This window comes from Hevea brasiliensis, chromosome 1 (genome assembly GCF_030052815.1).
Source record: "Hevea brasiliensis isolate MT/VB/25A 57/8 chromosome 1, ASM3005281v1, whole genome shotgun sequence".
Lineage (NCBI taxonomy): Eukaryota > Viridiplantae > Streptophyta > Magnoliopsida > Malpighiales > Euphorbiaceae > Hevea > Hevea brasiliensis.
In genome coordinates, this window is record NC_079493.1 from 87,867,571 (window position 1) to 87,877,627 (window position 10,057).

At 35.3% G+C, this 10,057-nt stretch overlaps 1 non-coding gene across 1 annotated transcript; it reads right to left on the bottom strand.

Moving 5' to 3' along the window:
- Positions 1 to 9,285: 9,285 nt before the first annotated feature.
- On the bottom strand, positions 9,286 to 9,392 carry LOC131169853 (small nucleolar RNA R71). Its single transcript, XR_009140783.1, has one exon. It is a non-coding gene; the product is annotated as a small nucleolar RNA R71 (small nucleolar RNA).
- Positions 9,393 to 10,057: the final 665 nt, after the last annotated feature.

A 10,057-nucleotide genomic window follows, 5' to 3' on the forward strand; every position in this document is an offset into this window, starting at 1 on the left:
TTGCCGATGTGGGATTTGCCTAGGGTGTTACAAAATCAATGGAGAAACACAAGTACACGGGTCATGTAAGTAGACCCGTGTAATCTGCAGGGACCCGTGTAAGTCTCTGTCAGGGACAAGCTTAATGCACCTTATGGGAAAAATAGTACACGGCCCGTGTAACCAGGCTCGTGTAGTTGGTATAGACCCGTGTAACTTTCTGTGCTAGTGCAAGATTTTGCAATTCTCTTCCAGCAAGTTACACGGCCCTACATTACGGGACCCGTGTAGTGACACACGAGCCGTGTACTATACTGCAGCCAGTTTTATAACTCTAATTCTTCTCCCGCTTTCGGATAAAAATGAGACTCCTAAAGCCTTTTGGACTAAAAATGACCTAACCCTAAAGCAACCAATATAAATAGAAAAGAAAACATCAGAAGAGGGGGACGGTCGGGGACTGCTATTGAAGGCTACTGTTGTCGGGCTCTACATCAGCACCAAAAGAAGTTTCCCAACTGAAGCTCCACAAGATCAAAGCTGCAAACTCTCTTTAGTTCCTTCGTTTCATCTCCCTATACAGATTTTTATTATTTTATTTCTTCTGCATAATTTACTTTTTTTTTTATTGCTTTTACCTTTTATCATGATGTTTGCTGAACTCACCATGAGTGAGTAGTTTTCTTATTCTGAACTTGGGAGAGTAGCTCTTGTAATTATTATTATGGATGAACACTAAATTTTATTTGTTGGATTTGAGATTCATTTCTTGATTTAATTTCTTGTGATCTTAATGCATGCTATGTGCTGGTACCCACTTAGCCATGATTGAAGATGTTAATTGAAGGACTGAAAGGTGAAGATTAACATTGGAAAATCAATGTAACACCCTCACTGTAACCATTTCGTACATTCTATTGTTCCGGTGACAGGTGTCGGTCCGAACAGCTAGAATGTCTGGAAAAATATTTAAACTAAAGTGAGGAACCATAATTAACTCAAATATTAACAAGAAAAATGTAAGAAAATTTTAGCAATAAAATACAACCAAGTTAAGTGAGTTGGTGCCCTAGCGATGGGTAACCCAGTGGGAAGTTGTGGTCCTCGGAATTAGGAGCCCTAGACCTAGGAGAAAATTCATAAAATAATTTTTGGGACTCTAGAGAAAAGTCATTGAGGCTTCTATGGCATTAGAATGCCAAGAAAATGCTTAGAAAATTTTTCAATCAGTACAAACAATTTTAGTCTGTTAAGCCAAATGGAGGACATTTTGGTCATTTCATCTTCAGAGATGATTTTTAGCCGACTTTTCCAGTTAAGTAAATAATTATTATGACATAAAATGTGAATAAATATGTCACACCCTACCCCTCTGTAAGGCATAACATGATCCCGTAGTATACCTAATGAATTACCAACTCCGTCTACTGATAACCCATTAAATACACTACAAGGGATTTTCAAAACTTTTCTTACTTCTTTTACAGTGGTGAGCACTATTTACAGGTGTTAAAACCTTTTTGAACTGAAGTGATAGAATTGACACATTTGAATTATTTGGAATTTCTGTAAAAATTTTGGCAGAGTGCCCTCTGTATTTTGGATAAAACAGTTCTTGAAAAACTCAGTAAAAGCACTTCAATATGTATTTGCAAATCTCAACTCAAATCCGCAGTGATTTTTCAAAGACTGAGATACAAGAAATATAATACAAAATTATTCAAGTAAATGAAATCTCAAATTTACATTTACAATAATTTACATTTAATTACATACCAAAATATTTTACAAGAGTTTCTATACAACTGCTCAAATAATTTACATACATATTATTACATGCATACATCAAAACCTATGTACATGGGTATACCTATGATATACAGAGTGATCTGAATATATCTTCAAGGAAATTTACTTACTGCTCTATGCTCTTCTTACCTGCGACAGCATACAAAGCTATCGCTGAGTGGTGAACTCAATGGTGCACAACTATAATTTAAAACATAGTACAATATACATTGACAAAATTTACAGTAAATAAATTGGGAATCTGAATACTCATCAAATTTCAAATCTCAAAATATTCGTTGCCAATAATGTAAATCATTTGTATAAATGACTTTGATCACAAAATTCAATTTATCAAATCATGACTAACCATTTAAGTAATTCCAACAAAATCAATTATACATAAACCATAATTGAAATCACAATTCCTTACCATTCAAAAGCCATTCTGTATCTCAAAAATTATTCTTTATCTCACTAACTATGCAAGACTAATCCGAAAGGGCCATCTTCGATGTGATTCTAACTCCCTATGGTCGGGGAGGTCGAATCAGATTCTAACTCCCTATGGTCGGGGAGGTCGAATCATCGTGCACAGTACCATCACAATAATGAATCTTCCGCAAGGGCCATAACGATAAAATAAACTTAGATCTAACCTCACATCAGAGGAAAATCTAAGCCTGTGCACGTACCATGGTAATCAAAACACAACTAACTCCATTATCTTCTCAACAAATGAGAGAGACGGGTAATAACCTAGTCAAGCATCTATAGTGAGATATAAAACAATATTACAATCCATTTAGTGAGCATAAATCACAATATAATTCGATTCAAAGTCAATTCTAATATCTAATAATTTTTATGCTCATCACAATTCAAATCATAAATTTGCATTTTTCCATGAAAATTACCATCACAATTCAAAACATGTTCTATCACAATTTTCCAAAAAATATTTTGTTCAATCCATAACAATGCTTAATACTTGTGGAAAAACCATTTCACAAAGCTAAAATCATACATACTATAGCAATTTCAATAATAATTGAATTAAATCCAATGCCTGTTAAACATAGTTCATAAGAAAATATGTCATTTAATCATATAAAATATTCAGAACAAAATCAGTCAAAAACTAGTTGTGCACAAACCTCTGATGACTGTCTCCTGGTCTGGACTCAGTGTTTCCTTCCCTTTCCCTGAGTCTTTACTAACTGAGAAACACAATTTGAAGTGTTTCAGTACTAAATTAAACTGTCTCTATCGATAATGTTTGACAAATAATTCACTGAAAGCTATTATTTGCTTAATCACCTAATATACTGACCCTCGATGTGTTCTAGGTAATTTAGGTTTTAGTGTCATTAATATGTCACATTCGATAGGGTTTTAGGGTTGGTACGTGTTACCAAACTCAATTCTATGTATATTGCGTTTTCTTGCATTTCATTGCAAATTGTTGGATTTCAGGATACTAGTTTGACCTAGCCGGACGACCTAGTTCTCTTCGTTTTCGGGTTTCGGTCAAAACTACAAACTTGTAGATCTATGTCTTACTGCACGAGGGGCAAAATTTCAGGTCAATCCGAGTTAAGTAGACCAAGTTATGGTCATTATACTATTGCTGGTCAAATGGCATCAAATTAGGTCAATTTTAGGTCAATTTGGTCAACTTTGGTTCGGCCAGTTTTTGGACCCGAACTTGTGCAAGCTTTTTGACTTGCTTCTGGTCATTTCTGGGTTTCGGTGTCCTCATAAGACTTGTAGGTATGGGTCTTAACTATTCATGGTTAAAATTTCAAGTCAATTGGACCTGTTTTGAGTGAGTTATGGCCTAAACACTCACTGCTGCCCAATTGGTCATTTTTCAGGTCCTAATTGCACCTAATCCAAATTGGTCATTTTCTTAGGTCACCTTGCAAGCAGAATTTTGGTATGTTTTCTCAATGAAAGTTGGCACATTTTGTGCCTAGTTCCACCTCCAATTGGTCTCATACCAATTGAGGTTACACATTTAAACTTATTGGCTAAAATGTACACTGCCCTTGGTTACTTTGCTTAACACACATCAATTACACACATTTACCTTGCAATATGTTTACTTCCCTACCAAATATTTTTTGGTACATTACCACAACTATATATTACTTTACATTAACATCACTTTGGGCAGATTACAATTATCCTCAACATACCAAATATAACTCTAATTCCCAAAGTTCAAATACCATTACACATACACATAACATTACTAGTTTTTACATACTCTTTACACAACAAGTTAATATACATATCCATCAATCCTTCTATGTCAATATTCTGCCAACACTTCCATGAATACATACATTTATTCAAGTGTCCCCAAGCTGCCGAAAATCTTCTTCAATACCAAATTGTCCTACAATTCATCAATTCCCATCCAAGTGCCAAAAATCCCCATATAAATATGAAGTAATTCACTAGGTTATTAAATCATCACAACCAACATAATTCTCATCAATTATATGTACAAATACTTCATCAATACATGATTACATGGCTGCCCAAAAATGGATATCTCAATAACTCTTTAAACTTAAAAATTTCCTTCACAAAACTAACACCCATAACATGAACACAAAGTTTAACAAAGCTATCTTCAAAAATGCTAACTTACCTTATGGTTGGAACTTGCCAAACCTTGATTAAACTTCTCAAATTTGGTATCAAACTCTTCCTTATGATGTGTAGACAAACTTTCATGAAGCTACTTAAGGGATTGGAGTTGAAATGGAAGGATTAGATGAGCTTGCATGCACACGCCAATGGAGGTTTCCTCTCACCTTCAATTCGGCTAGGTTTATGAAATGAGGAAGATGAAATTTTCTGATGGTGTAATGGAAGTACACCTGCCCCAATATGTGTTTAATTAATCCTTTAATGGTCCACTAACTCCAAATAATCATATAATAAGCTAATTGTTCATTTATTCCACATTAACCCATGATTTTAGCTATTTGTATTAGGAACCACTAAACTAATTTTTCATTTTATTTTCTAAGTGTAATATTATTTATTTTTAATGGACATTTAGGTCAAAAGACAATTCGGGATGTCAAATGACCATAATGCCCCTGTTCGGGTTGCATTCCCGATTTTTCGGTAACACCGGGTTTTGTCTGTTTTTCGATTTCTCACTTTACTTTGTACTAATTATTTAATTTTTCTTTGATCTTTCTAATGATATTTATTCTTCTATAAGGGTCTATTTAAGTCCTAAAAATGTTTTCCAAGGTTCCTCGCAGTCCAGGGCTAGTCAACGGTCCACGCCGTGACTTCCCGGTGCGGTCACCCATCGCTAGGTTTCCCGACTCGCTTAACTTGATCACATTTCTTTGCTATTATTTTTCCTTTGTTTTTCTTGTATTTTCTTTTCTTGTATTTCATTATTTTATGTCTCCTCACTCATATTGAAGTGTAGTTCTAGGCATCCTAGTTGTCCGGACAACACTGGTCACCGGAACAGCAGAACGCACTACCGAACTTAGGGGTGTTACAAAATATTGCTAAAAATTAAATTGAAAATGAGTAGAGAAGAAAAGAAAAGAAAATAAAAGAAAATGTCAATTATGACATCACATGATGTCACTAAAGCACTCCCACCCAATCACATTGTGACACATGTCCATAAACCACTTAAAAAGCATAAAATGGGCTAAAAAATTGAAGAAACCAATCTGTTTCTTCCCTTTCCCATTTCCAGCCGTGACTCTCATCTTCCCTCTCCCTAACCCATTCCTCCATGAAAGCTTAAGGCAAGCTTGAGACAACCCGCCAAATCATCTCTAAACCCTAACTTTTCTTCATGAAAAATTGTTCCTACCACTAGAACAAGCCTTGGATAGCAATTAGAAGAGGAAAAAGAAAGGTTTTGGCAAGCTTGGGAGTAGCTCCAACAAGGTAAGTGACCAAACTCTTGCTCTCTTTAGTTTAATTCATGTTTAATGGCATGATATGTGTAGGAAATGTAAGAAAATGAAACAAACAAGTGTGTGTGTGCACCCTAAAAGTTTAGGCAGCTAGGGTTAGTTAGGGTTAGTGATTTTGCTTGATAGCAAAGTGTTGAAGAGCAGCCCTTAGTGCTAAATGCATTATTGAACTTAGTTGTGTAGGTGAAATGCAAGGATTAGGTATGTATGAACATGGAAAAAATAAGGACACTTAACAATATTAGGGTTTACTCATGTAATGGTTCATTAAACCTGTAATGGTAAATTAGTGACCATTTAAATGTGTATAATGAGGAAATGAAGTGAGTTGAGGCTTGGCATTTGTGTATGGGTGAGCTGCCTTGGCTGACCTACAGGACTGAGCATTAGTCTAGCAGATTTGGGCAGCTATAAATGGAGTTGTATAGGTTCAATTGGTGCAAGGCTAATTGGACATGAAACAAGACACATAATGGCACAACTTTGGTGAAGAAACCCTGCCCAGAAAACTAAATCAAGTTGACCTAAAAATTGCCCTAATCCGGGTGACTTGCATTCTGCCTGGGCAAATTGATCAAATGAATAGTGTTTATTCATTTGGTCATAACTCAGTGTAGAAAGGTCCAATTGAACTAAAATTTTACCATTAGATAGCTGAGACATAGACCTACAACTTTCATGAAGAAACTAAACCCAAATTTTGATCATAATATGTTCAAAAACTGACCTATAATCAGTGTATAAAACCTGTAGAAATGGTTCTACCCAGAAAAATCTGGAAAATTTCAATTCGGCTAGTTATGGTGTTTAGGCCATAACTTGAGCTACAAAACTCCAAATGGAGTGATTAAAAAAAAAATGTAACTAGACACAATAAGGAACAACTTTCATGAAGACAATTTTGCCAAATTCCTACTGTACAAATGACCAATGGAACAGTAAACTTAGTGCTTGAAATCTGAAAATTGTGAATAACTAACACTAAGCTTTGAAATGAAATTGGCAACCAATGCCAACAACTTTAAAATGAAAAATGTGGTTTGTTGGGGATATTAAAACTATTATGCTTATTGTCAATGCAAAAGTCAACATTTTAGTTGACTAATGAAATGAATAGTAACCTTACACATAAAGTACAAATATTCAAGAAATGACTTTGTAATATGCCGTAGTAGGCCTAATGTGATTGGTTTAGATAGGTTGGCATGCCAATAGGGTTCTGATAGCAGTACTGCATATGATGTATGGCTTCATTACTGTTTTGTGATGATAGCCTATGGCTATACTGATTATGATGTTATACTTGGCTTTATGCCTTATTGCTTTTATGGCTTATTAGCCATTCTGTTTGCACACCGGGAGACACATTGTGACCGATGGTGTGACGGCCCGAGATACCTAGTACCCAATGCTAGTTTACCCGTTTATCCAGTCCGGTCAATTTGTATAGGTTACTTGGGCATGGAAAAGTATAACTGTAATTGAACTGATTATTAAAGAAAATAAGGAAATGAAATATCAAGATAAAGATCACGAGTGATTACAATAAAATATAAAGAAGCTCAAAATCATCAAGAAAAAAATTAACAAAATGCATGAAGAAGTTAATATCATAAAATATAATTAGCCTTTGACTAAACAATAAGTTAGTAAATATTCATTTCTTATGAACACAATAACTAGGAAATTTTTACTTTTATTTGCATATTATATTTTCTTATATTATTGGCACCGCTAAGCTTTATGCTTAGCGCATTGCTTTTGTAACGCGTAGGTACTGAAGATTTGGACAGAGAGCCCAGTAGACCACAGACTGGGTAAAGCCGTTCACAGTTCTACTTAGTGTCCGTGTTACCTCACAGGCTACAGTACATTGGTAGGACACTAGGTCCCATTTTGTATTTTGTAATTTTTGTAAGTTTCGTAATTAAACTCTTATCTTATCATGTATATTTGAAACAAATGTAAAATAATTTTGTATTAATGTAAGTATTTGTAACTTGTGATTATAAATAACATATGAGAATTTATTTATGATTTGAGCATGATGATGATGTGGAATGAATGAATGACAAATGGAGGAATTGTTAAGAAATTGTTGTAAATTGATGTGATACAAATGGAGTTTGAGAATGATTGGAATTTATTGGAAGTGTTTTTCATAGGTTTCGAAGAACTGTTTTCTCCATTTTTAGCCGGCACTCTGCCGGATTTTCTGAAAAATTTTCGAAACCTTAAATTAATTCATAATTTCAATAAATAAATTAAATGGCATAAATTTCACTTTGTGACTAATAAATGAATAAATAAATAAATTAAGAAAGAGTAAATTGTAATGAAATAAGATATGGTGCTCCGGCACATTATGTGGCATATCTTGCTCGATTACACTGTAAATGGGTAAGGGGTGTCACAATCAAGATCTTAAACCTAGGAATTCTAACCTAGACATAGGCTGATTCCTTTGTGGAACTTCAAAATTGATAAAAAATCTTAAAGGATTTTAATTAATTTAATCGCTACGAATATAGGGTTTGAGTTAATTAGAATACACCCTAGGTGCCTTGAGAGAGGATTTAGGATAACTCAGGACTGATTTCTATCAAGGAAAACGACCCTAAATCTAGTAAATAAGTTAGATAACATCCCTAGTAAGATTCAACTGTGAAATCTTAATTCCAGAATTGTTTCAAATAAATCATTTCATTTTAAGTTTACCATTCTAGTGTTTAAAGTTAACAAACTTTATTCCCTAAGTATTCGATAGCCTAGACAGTCAAAAATTCTATGTAGATTGGTACTTGCTAAATAAAATTTCTCGTGGGAACGATACTCTACTTATCACTTTATTACTTATTAGCGATTCATGCACTTGCGGTGGTTGCAAAATAGTAGAAATAAGTTTTTGGCACCGTTGCCGGGGAACTTTTGGTTTTAGTAATATCAAGCGATAGGCAATTTAGCTGATTTAGGCAATTATATTTATTATTTAATCTTATTTTACTAGTTATATTTCTTTTCTTTTCTCTCAGGTGCCCGATCTGGCATATGACCAGAACAAAGCCAGAAGAAATTTTGGACTGTGATCCGGAGATAGACAGAACTCTGAAAGCCATCAGGAGGGAAACGAAACATCAAGAGCACGGTCAAGGAGATCCTAAAATCCCAACCATGGCCAATAATAATGACAGCCAAGACTCTTGAGAGATTACGAAGCCCCATCTGTCCAAGGATTTCAGCCCAGTGTCACTAGACCCACAGTGGAAGCCAACAACTTTGAATTAAAACCAGCATGGCTCCAAATGATTCAATAAACCCAGTTTGCAGGATCACCAACAGAAGACCAACACTATTACTTCTAGTGCTTTCTTGCCCTATGTGATACATTCAAGATGAATGGAATGTCTGATCAAGTAATAAGACTCAGAGCATTCCCATCCTCCCTTCGTGACAGAGCAAGGAAGTGGTTACTTTCTCAACCGGCTGAAACATTCACTACTTGGGAAAACCTCTCTCAAGCTTTTTTCCACCTGCAAAGACTGCAAAACTAAGGCTAGAGCTCAACACGTTCAGACAAAAGGAAGGAGAATCACTCTATGACGCATGGGAAAGATATAAAGACCTGCAGAGGGAATGTCCACACCATGGCATAGAAGATTAGCTATTGGTGCAAAATTTCTATAATGGATTACTACCCTCTACAAGGAGCACAGTTGACTCAGCTGCAGAGGGTGATCTAATAGAGAAAATAGTACCACAAGCACTTGAACTTCTAGAAAGGGTTGCATACCATAATTATGAGTGGTCAAATGAAAGAGGAAATGCAAGAAGAACTGTAGGGGTGCTGGAAGTAGATGCCCTAAGCATGATAAATGCTCAGTTTGATTAGCTCACAAAGAAACTCGAAAGAATGCAAGCCAATGCAGTCGGTACAAACAATCAATATGAGGACAACTATGAAGGAGGATACATGAATTCAGAATACAGTAATTTCAGTGAAACCTCTACAGAACAGATGAACTATGTGAATAAAAGAGGAAAATTCAACAAGAGGCAGCCCAACAATCCATATTCAAATACTTACAACCCTGGATGGAGAAACCACCCAAATTTCTCATGGTCCAATTAGCAGAACCAGCCAATAAACAAGCAATAAGGTACAAACCTCCAGCACCCCCTGGATTTCAGAACAGAGGTTAAAACTTTGCACAGCCATCACTATCTCTCTAACCTCAATAACCTGAACCGAAAATAACCATGGAAACCATGATGGAAGTATTCCTAGTAGCTCAACAACAACAAACTGAATTGATTAA